This window comes from Dreissena polymorpha, unplaced genomic scaffold (assembly GCF_020536995.1).
Source record: "Dreissena polymorpha isolate Duluth1 unplaced genomic scaffold, UMN_Dpol_1.0 chrUn044, whole genome shotgun sequence".
NCBI classification, from domain to species: Eukaryota; Metazoa; Mollusca; class Bivalvia; order Myida; family Dreissenidae; genus Dreissena; species Dreissena polymorpha.
The window spans coordinates 202764-210570 of NW_026273358.1; positions in this window are offsets into that span (position 1 = coordinate 202764).

Consider the following 7807-nt stretch of genomic DNA (forward strand, 5'->3'; position numbering starts at 1 on the left):
CATGCAAATACAATTTAAGCAATATCATATCATTCATCTACTATGTTTGCAATCATTTTTCAATCATATGTTCGTTTCCCCAAAGTAGCTCATATTCTGTTCCACCATCATACACCATCATCGCTAATCACAACATATCGACACTATATCAGTACTGAGTAATTTCTACCCAACGCCTTACACTTCTATACAAGTAAACCTGTACAAAACGAATCGAAATCAGTTTTCATTCATCATGATTTATTGAAACAAATTTATACTACAATACTCACCACAGCCCCCTGAAATGAAATAGAAATGTTACAGCATGCAAATACAATTTAATCAATATCATACATATCAACAAAAGTGATTCAATAAATTGTCATTTAATATTTTTGCAACATTTTTCCATCATATGTTCGCTTCCTCAAAGTACCTCAATGAATATTCTGTTCCACCATCATCCACTATCATCGCTCATTACAACATATCGACACTGTATCAGCACTGAGTAATTTCTACCCAACACATTACAACCATCATACATCATCACGCAACTCCACTTCAATCTATCGCGAAACATGAAGATCTAAACAGTAAAACGAAAAAAATTGTACTCACGTTTTTTGTAGACAGCAGCTCCATGACCACGTCCGCACAGCTCGACATCTGAACCTCTACTGACAGTCAATCGCTTGACACCACAACATAAATTTAATTATTCACAACAGTCAGGGCTTAAAAAAACACGTCCGATCAGTCCGATGTCAAAACTTAAATTTGAAGTCAAGTCGTTCAAAAAAAATAATGTAAGTCAAACATTTCATATATAACGCTCACAAAAGTTCGTTGTCAGTCCATACTAAACGTTCAAGAGTATGATTTTATTTCACAACTCAAGTCAAAGTCAAGTTGTTATCTCATAACAATAACCTAACACTACAGTCATCCAGTCATTCAACAACCTGAGTACCAAGTCGCTATTCTATAACGCGAAGTCAATTTTACTCTCAAAGTACAAGTCAGTAAAACTCAAAACTTTTCATCAATAGTCAGAGCTCACGAAAGTACGTCCGTCTTCGTCAACGTTCAAAAGTCAACTGAAACTTTTTAATCGTAAAAATATTTCAAAGTCAAATTTTTTTCAGAGCTCACAAAAACAAGTCTGTCTTTGTCAAAGACCATCAGTCAACTAAGATTCTGTCATAGTAAAACAAAATTTAAAAGTCAAAACTTTTTTCAGAGCGCTTTAAAAACACGTCCGTATTGGTCAATGTCCAAGTCGCAACTGAGCGTTCTTTACCCGCGCAGTTCAAATTATAATGAGGTCACGACGTCGAGAGCTTCGAAAAACACGTCCGAACCCTTCAACGACCAAACGAAGAATGACAGAAAAGCACATTGAAAATGTTTATTCTTCATGATTTGAGTTACGATTGAATGTGTATTTGATGAGAAATCAAAAAATCATACTTAACATGCAAAAATCCTACAAATATTGACTTTGTGATGATATTTTTTCATGACCATACAAGCCGAAATATTCACACTCACAGCTTGAATGGGCATAAAAATTGATAAGCATGAGTCCGTACAATCCATCCAGTATTTCCTTCGAGTTAAAGCAAATCCATGGTCTTTAGGTCTCAAATCTTGTTAGGAGGCGTACTCAACGCAGATTTTTATAGTCAATGTTAAAACGACAAAAGGCGAGTATATAAAAAAATCTAGTCAAACATAGATTTACTAACCTATCATTCTGAAATAATCCTAGATCATATCAAATATGTGAGTAATCCATCAAAATATTTATTACTGAACATTTAACATCAGCACAAAATATTCCCGTATACCCATTTAGTTTTCTACATAGCCTGAACAATTCAATATTTATTTTCAATTCCGAGAACTCAAATGTTTTCATGACGTTCGACTGACGAAAGCAGCTCGACATGATTTCGCACTAACTTTATTAAAGAGCAACTATCGCGCTGTGATTTTTTCAACTGTGTTTTGTGATTTGTACTAGTACAACGAAGATATAGAAAATAAATATCAAACCACATATATCAAAATGTTCAGCACACTGGCGCCTACACAATGATATACAAATAGTATGGTTATGTGTACAATTGTTCTTGAAAATTTGAAATATCGAGAAAATTTGCGTTAAAATCAAAATTTCATAACTCGCGCGTTCGATTTTGTATACACAAATAGTACCAGTATGAGCGCATCGAAATTTCGGTTCATCTGGTGAAAATTTTATGGAATTTGGACAACTGGTTCTATAGATATTGCACTTAAACCACTGTCAAAGAAACACAATTTTCTATCGTCGATATGTAAACACCCCTTTAAGTTGAAAGATGAGTTTCATTGAAATGACGTCGTCGATTTGCACTGACAACGAAGGGTCAAAATTACGATTCATGAAATGTGTGTTTGTTGTGATATGGTTTTCTGCCCGTATAACTGCAGCGTTTTACAAAAACATCAAGTATGTTACACCAAAATGCACAGAAATAAATTCCCCATCGCATGATGCAAATATTACTGTATCATATTGCGAAATGAAAATCTTTTCTTCATATCAACCCAAGTTTTACCAATAAACAGAAATTTTGACATATATCCACTTATCTACTTGCAAAATATTTAAACTCTTATTGTTCCTCTCTGATTGCTGGTTATGGTAGTGAAAATTTCATCGAAATGCGTTCACGCGTTATTGTGACAGTTAAAATAAACCGCTTCGATACAAACACAGTTTTATCAACTATTCGCTATCTAACGACGTTCGGTTTAACTCGATACTTTAAAGTTCAAAATTTCTATAAGCACGAATGCGTTTTCTCTCAGCAGTATTCTTGTAATTAGACCTATTGTGGAGTATCATACATCAAAATGTGCTGAACAGAATTCCTTATCGAATGGTATCAATTGTTTTATACTTGTCTTAAATGGGAATTTTTTTTCTTGTCAGCGAAGTGATTTTCATGCGAAAAACTAAGAATTTCTACCAAATGCGAATATGTTAGCAAAAAATGATCCCCACAAAACTTGTTGCTATTATCGTGTTTCATATTAATGCGAAAATGTTATGTTGATCGGTCAAATGGTTGGGAAGAAACGCGAAGTTAAACTTTGTACGAAATCACTGTTCTATTCGCAGAGAGTTTTCGACGTTGAGTCAAAATGTAAAGTTAAAGACAGAAATGCGTTTAGTACGAAATCGTTATCGCACTGTATTTTTGTTGTGTCTAAACATACGGTAAAGTGTAATATATAAAAATGCGTGGAATCGAATTTCCTACAAGCTAGTACCAAAATAACGATAAATGCTCATTACACAAAAAAGTTTTCTTGTTAGCGAATTTTGCAAAGTTGAATATCTGATACAATAAGTCGTGTGAGAACAATATAGGCGAAACAAAAATTGTAGCTATCATATGATGCAATACTGTGGTGAAAAAATCATCTAAATATCAAGAGACGCTATCGAGCAAAATGAGTTAAACCGATGCAACTTAAACTCTTTCCCCGCTTGTTTACATGCATAGAAATGACGTTGTAAAAAATCTAAAGTTAAAGACAGAAATGCGTTTAGTACGAAATCGTTATCGCACTGTATTTTTGTTGTGTCTAAACATACGGTAATGTGTAATATATAAAAATGCGTGGAATCGAATTTCCTACAAGCTAGTACCAAAATAACGATAAATGCTCATTACACAAAAAAGTTTTCTTGTTAGCGAATTTTGCAAAGTTGAATATCTGATACAATAAGTCGTGTGAGAACAATATAGGTGAAACAAAAATTGTAGCTATCATGCGGTTAAATATTGTGGTGAAAATTTCATCTGAATATCATGAGGCGTTCTCGAAAGAATTGAGTTAAACCGATGCATTTTAAACTCCTTTCCCTCGCTTGTTTACATGCATATGAATGACGTTGTAAAAAATCTAAAGTTAAAGACAGAAATGCGTTTAGTACGAAATCGTTATCGCACTGTATTTTTGTTGTGTCTAAACATACGGTAAAGTGTAATATATAAAAATGCGTGGAATCGAATTTCCTACAAGCTAGTACCAAAATAACGATAAATGCTCATTACACAAAAAAGTTTTTTTGTTAGCGAATTTTGCAAAGTTGAATATCTGATACAATAAGTCGTGTGAGAACAATATAGGCGAAACAAAAAATGTAGCTATCATATGATAGAATATTATGGTGAAAATTTCATCTTAATATCATGAGACGTTTTCGAGCAAATTGAGTTAAACCGATGTAACTTAACATCTTGTTTCGTTTGTTTACATGGATAAAAGACGACGTTGTAAAAATCTAAAGTTAAAGACAGAAATGCGTTTAGTACGAAATCGTTATTGCACTGTATTGTTTGTGTGTTTAGACAGACGTTTAAGTGTAATACATCAAAATGCGTGGAATTGAATTTCCTACAAAATCATACCAAAATGAAGATAAATGCTCTTAACACGAAAAAGTTTTCTTCTTAGCGAATTTTGCAAAATTGAATATCTGACACAATGAGTCGTGTGAGAACAATATAGGCGAGACAAAAATTGTAGCTATCATATGATAGAATATTGTGGTGAACATTTCATCTGGATATTATGAGTGGTTTCAAAGAAAATTGACTTAAACCTCATTGTAAGATATTGCACCCAAGCCAAAGTTGTTTTCATGGATAGAAATGACGTTCGAGCTACAGTACATGTGTGCTTTAAAAGTCAATTCATGATTACAGGCAAAATGGTTTTCGGCTAGTCTTGATCAAGCGATACAATAGACATACAAGCATGTCATATCAAAATATGTGGAAATGCATGCTCTTCATGTTGATATCAGTTTTGTTTCAAAAAGCGATAGAATGAAAAAGTTTTCTTGTTGCGAACGTTTTCAAAGTGATTTTTATCACATAAGCATGTATGTTGGAACAAAAATATCAATAGAAAAGTTGTAGCTATCAATAAGCTGGGCATTGTACTTTAAATTTGATAGTGATGACTTGAACAGTTCCGGAGAAATTTGACTTAAACCTCGGTGTACGATATTTTACTCAAGGTTACATAAAGCGAAATGACGTACTACATGTAATGAATTTTTGCGCGATGTCGATTTAAAGAAAACGATCAATGTTGCGTTTAACTCGTGTTCAATCGAAATGTTTCACATACATACAAAGTGATATACACCAAATTCTTCAGAAAACAATTCCCTATTCAGCGGTACATATTTTGTTTATGAAAACGAAAAGGCAAAAAAGTTTTCTTCATACACAAGATTTCGGACAGATATTTAACATAGAAACATATATTTCAGGGCAAACTAATCAGTACGTAATTGTAGCATATAGCCATCTGTGTCATGCACTGAAAATTTCATATTGATATTTTGAGTGGTTTCAAAGAAAATGCACTTAAACCTCGTTGTACGATATTGCACCAAGGTTGTTTACATGAAGCGAAATTACGTAGATCTACTGCACGTCATGAGTTTAAGTGCGTTGTAGAAAAACAATATCAGAGTTGAGTTCAGTTTTCTGCTGATAAATCGGCGTTTCAATGTGTGATTATTAAATCCTCACAAAAACTTCATATTTGACGGTACACATTTTGAACAATGAATCGCAAAACGAAAAGGCAAAAAAGATTTCTTTTAAAGGCTTTATTTTCGATCAAAAACTCGCATTTTGTCCAAGAAGCATAAACAAAAGAATACAACGTCTGGAACAATCATTGTGGAGCTTTCTAAGTTGAATATCATAGTCAAAATTTGATCCCAATATCTGCATTGGTTGTTGAGAAATGTACAGTTAAACTTTCTCGCAAATACTCATCTATCTATGTACTTTACTGTGAAATGACGTTCGATATTATTTGCACTTGATGACCTCGCTGTACTGGGTGTAATTTCTCATGCGTTGATGAAGTATTGGATTGGAAAAAAATTTGTACTAGCGAGATATTGTGATTTGAAAAATACTCCACTGCACTGTTGCGTTGAAATTTGATCATAGTACATTTCGCAAAAATATTCATAAAAGTTCATATCAAATAACAGCTGTTAGGTATTGACTCATTTTTCACACACACAATTTTGTTTTGTCGAGATGAAGAATTGCGAATGAGCAAAATACTCATTAAGCGTATAAGGCTTGAATTTTCACAAGTGCATAAGCTTTGTCGAAACTTGTGAAACGTATCGAGTACTTGAGTTAAATATTCTCTGCGTACTTTTGTTGTAACATTCGATGTTTTGTATTCGAGTAGTATCAGGGCAACATTTGGTATATGAATAACGAAATCGGGTCGCCTGTTCTGAATTGTTACTTCGTGCTTTATGTACAACCGACATTCATCGCGTAATGTGGGAAATGTCTTTCTGAAGTACTGACCTAATTCGCTAACGTACGTTTGATCAAAATCTTTCAGACATGCAACTTTGCTCAGCGCTTTTCTCAAATATGAGTGTCGACATCTACCACGCGTAAAAAATTGCTATTCATCTTTATCAAGGACTTTGGTATGTAAGCGCTATGCTTTGTCTATATACTGAAAACGCACCAGCCCGTTGGGTATATAAAGCGACACGGACAGCTATTGTCATCATTTTGATTTGAGACTCCAAGAGAGAACATTGACTCGAAATCATGCCGAAATACGCAAACCGACTGCCAAAGTTCGAGGACACAGACGCTGCTAGTGGTAGTAGCGAAACGACTGGCAAGGGCAAGCGACATGCTACAAAGCCATACACTCGACCAGAACAATCGGCGTCAATTGATCTAAAGTCGTTCGGCTATCATTTGAACAGACTTGGAAGTCAGGTTACAGCGTTCGTTAACAGCAGCGACTTCGCTATGTCTAAAGAAGGTCGCGATGTCTGCAAAAAAATGGTATCGTGTATTCAGAAGGCTTCCTCGTACCAGAGAGAAGCAAGCGAACATTTGGTTGATGATCGAGAGCGTTACTTCAACGAAGAGTGGTCTAAACGCGAACGCGCGCTAAAAGAGCAACATGAACTCGAAACCGATAGGATAATATCGCAGCTCCAATTTGAGAAAGAGCAGGCTTTGAATTCGCTTAGAACAAAACTTCAAGAAGAAAAAGAAGAGGCTATTCGAGCATTGAAAACGTGTACCATATGCAACGATGAGGAAAAAAACAGTACCTTGACAAGGTGTGGGCACACTTTTTGTGAAAACTGCTGCCTGATGATGTTTGATGGAGACTGCGCTATGTGTCGAGCTGACGTTACTGGCTGGGTGCGAATGCTTTCCACGGATTAACCCATTTCATTCGGCAGAAAATTGCCCTGGACTAAGCATACGCAAAGTCTCGTAGCAATGGACTTTCGAATTTAGGATGGATCGACCTAATTGTTACAGAGTAATTATTACTGCGAATTGACAAATGGAAACATGCGCAACGATTTTAGCAAAATATTTCTAGCACCATTAACGTCTCTGTGTGTGTTATATTTGCAGTTATCGCAATAAAATGTTTCACTCTTTTCTAGATTTTTGTTTATTGTTCCACACACTCCACACGTCTTCGAAGTGTATGCTTCATTTTGAACATCCAATATGCATTCTGTGTTCGTAGTTCGGTGAGTTAGCCTTTGGCGAAATCTGTAATGTTGCCAATATAGCAGATCCCTTTTGGCTCGCGGTGAAAGCGGTTTTGGTCTGTCTGTCTTTACCAGTTGCGCTACATTGATTTTACCCAGTGCCACATACTGATACTCTTTGACGAGATGTGAGGAAAGCTTTAGGTGAATATCGTCAACAAACGTTTT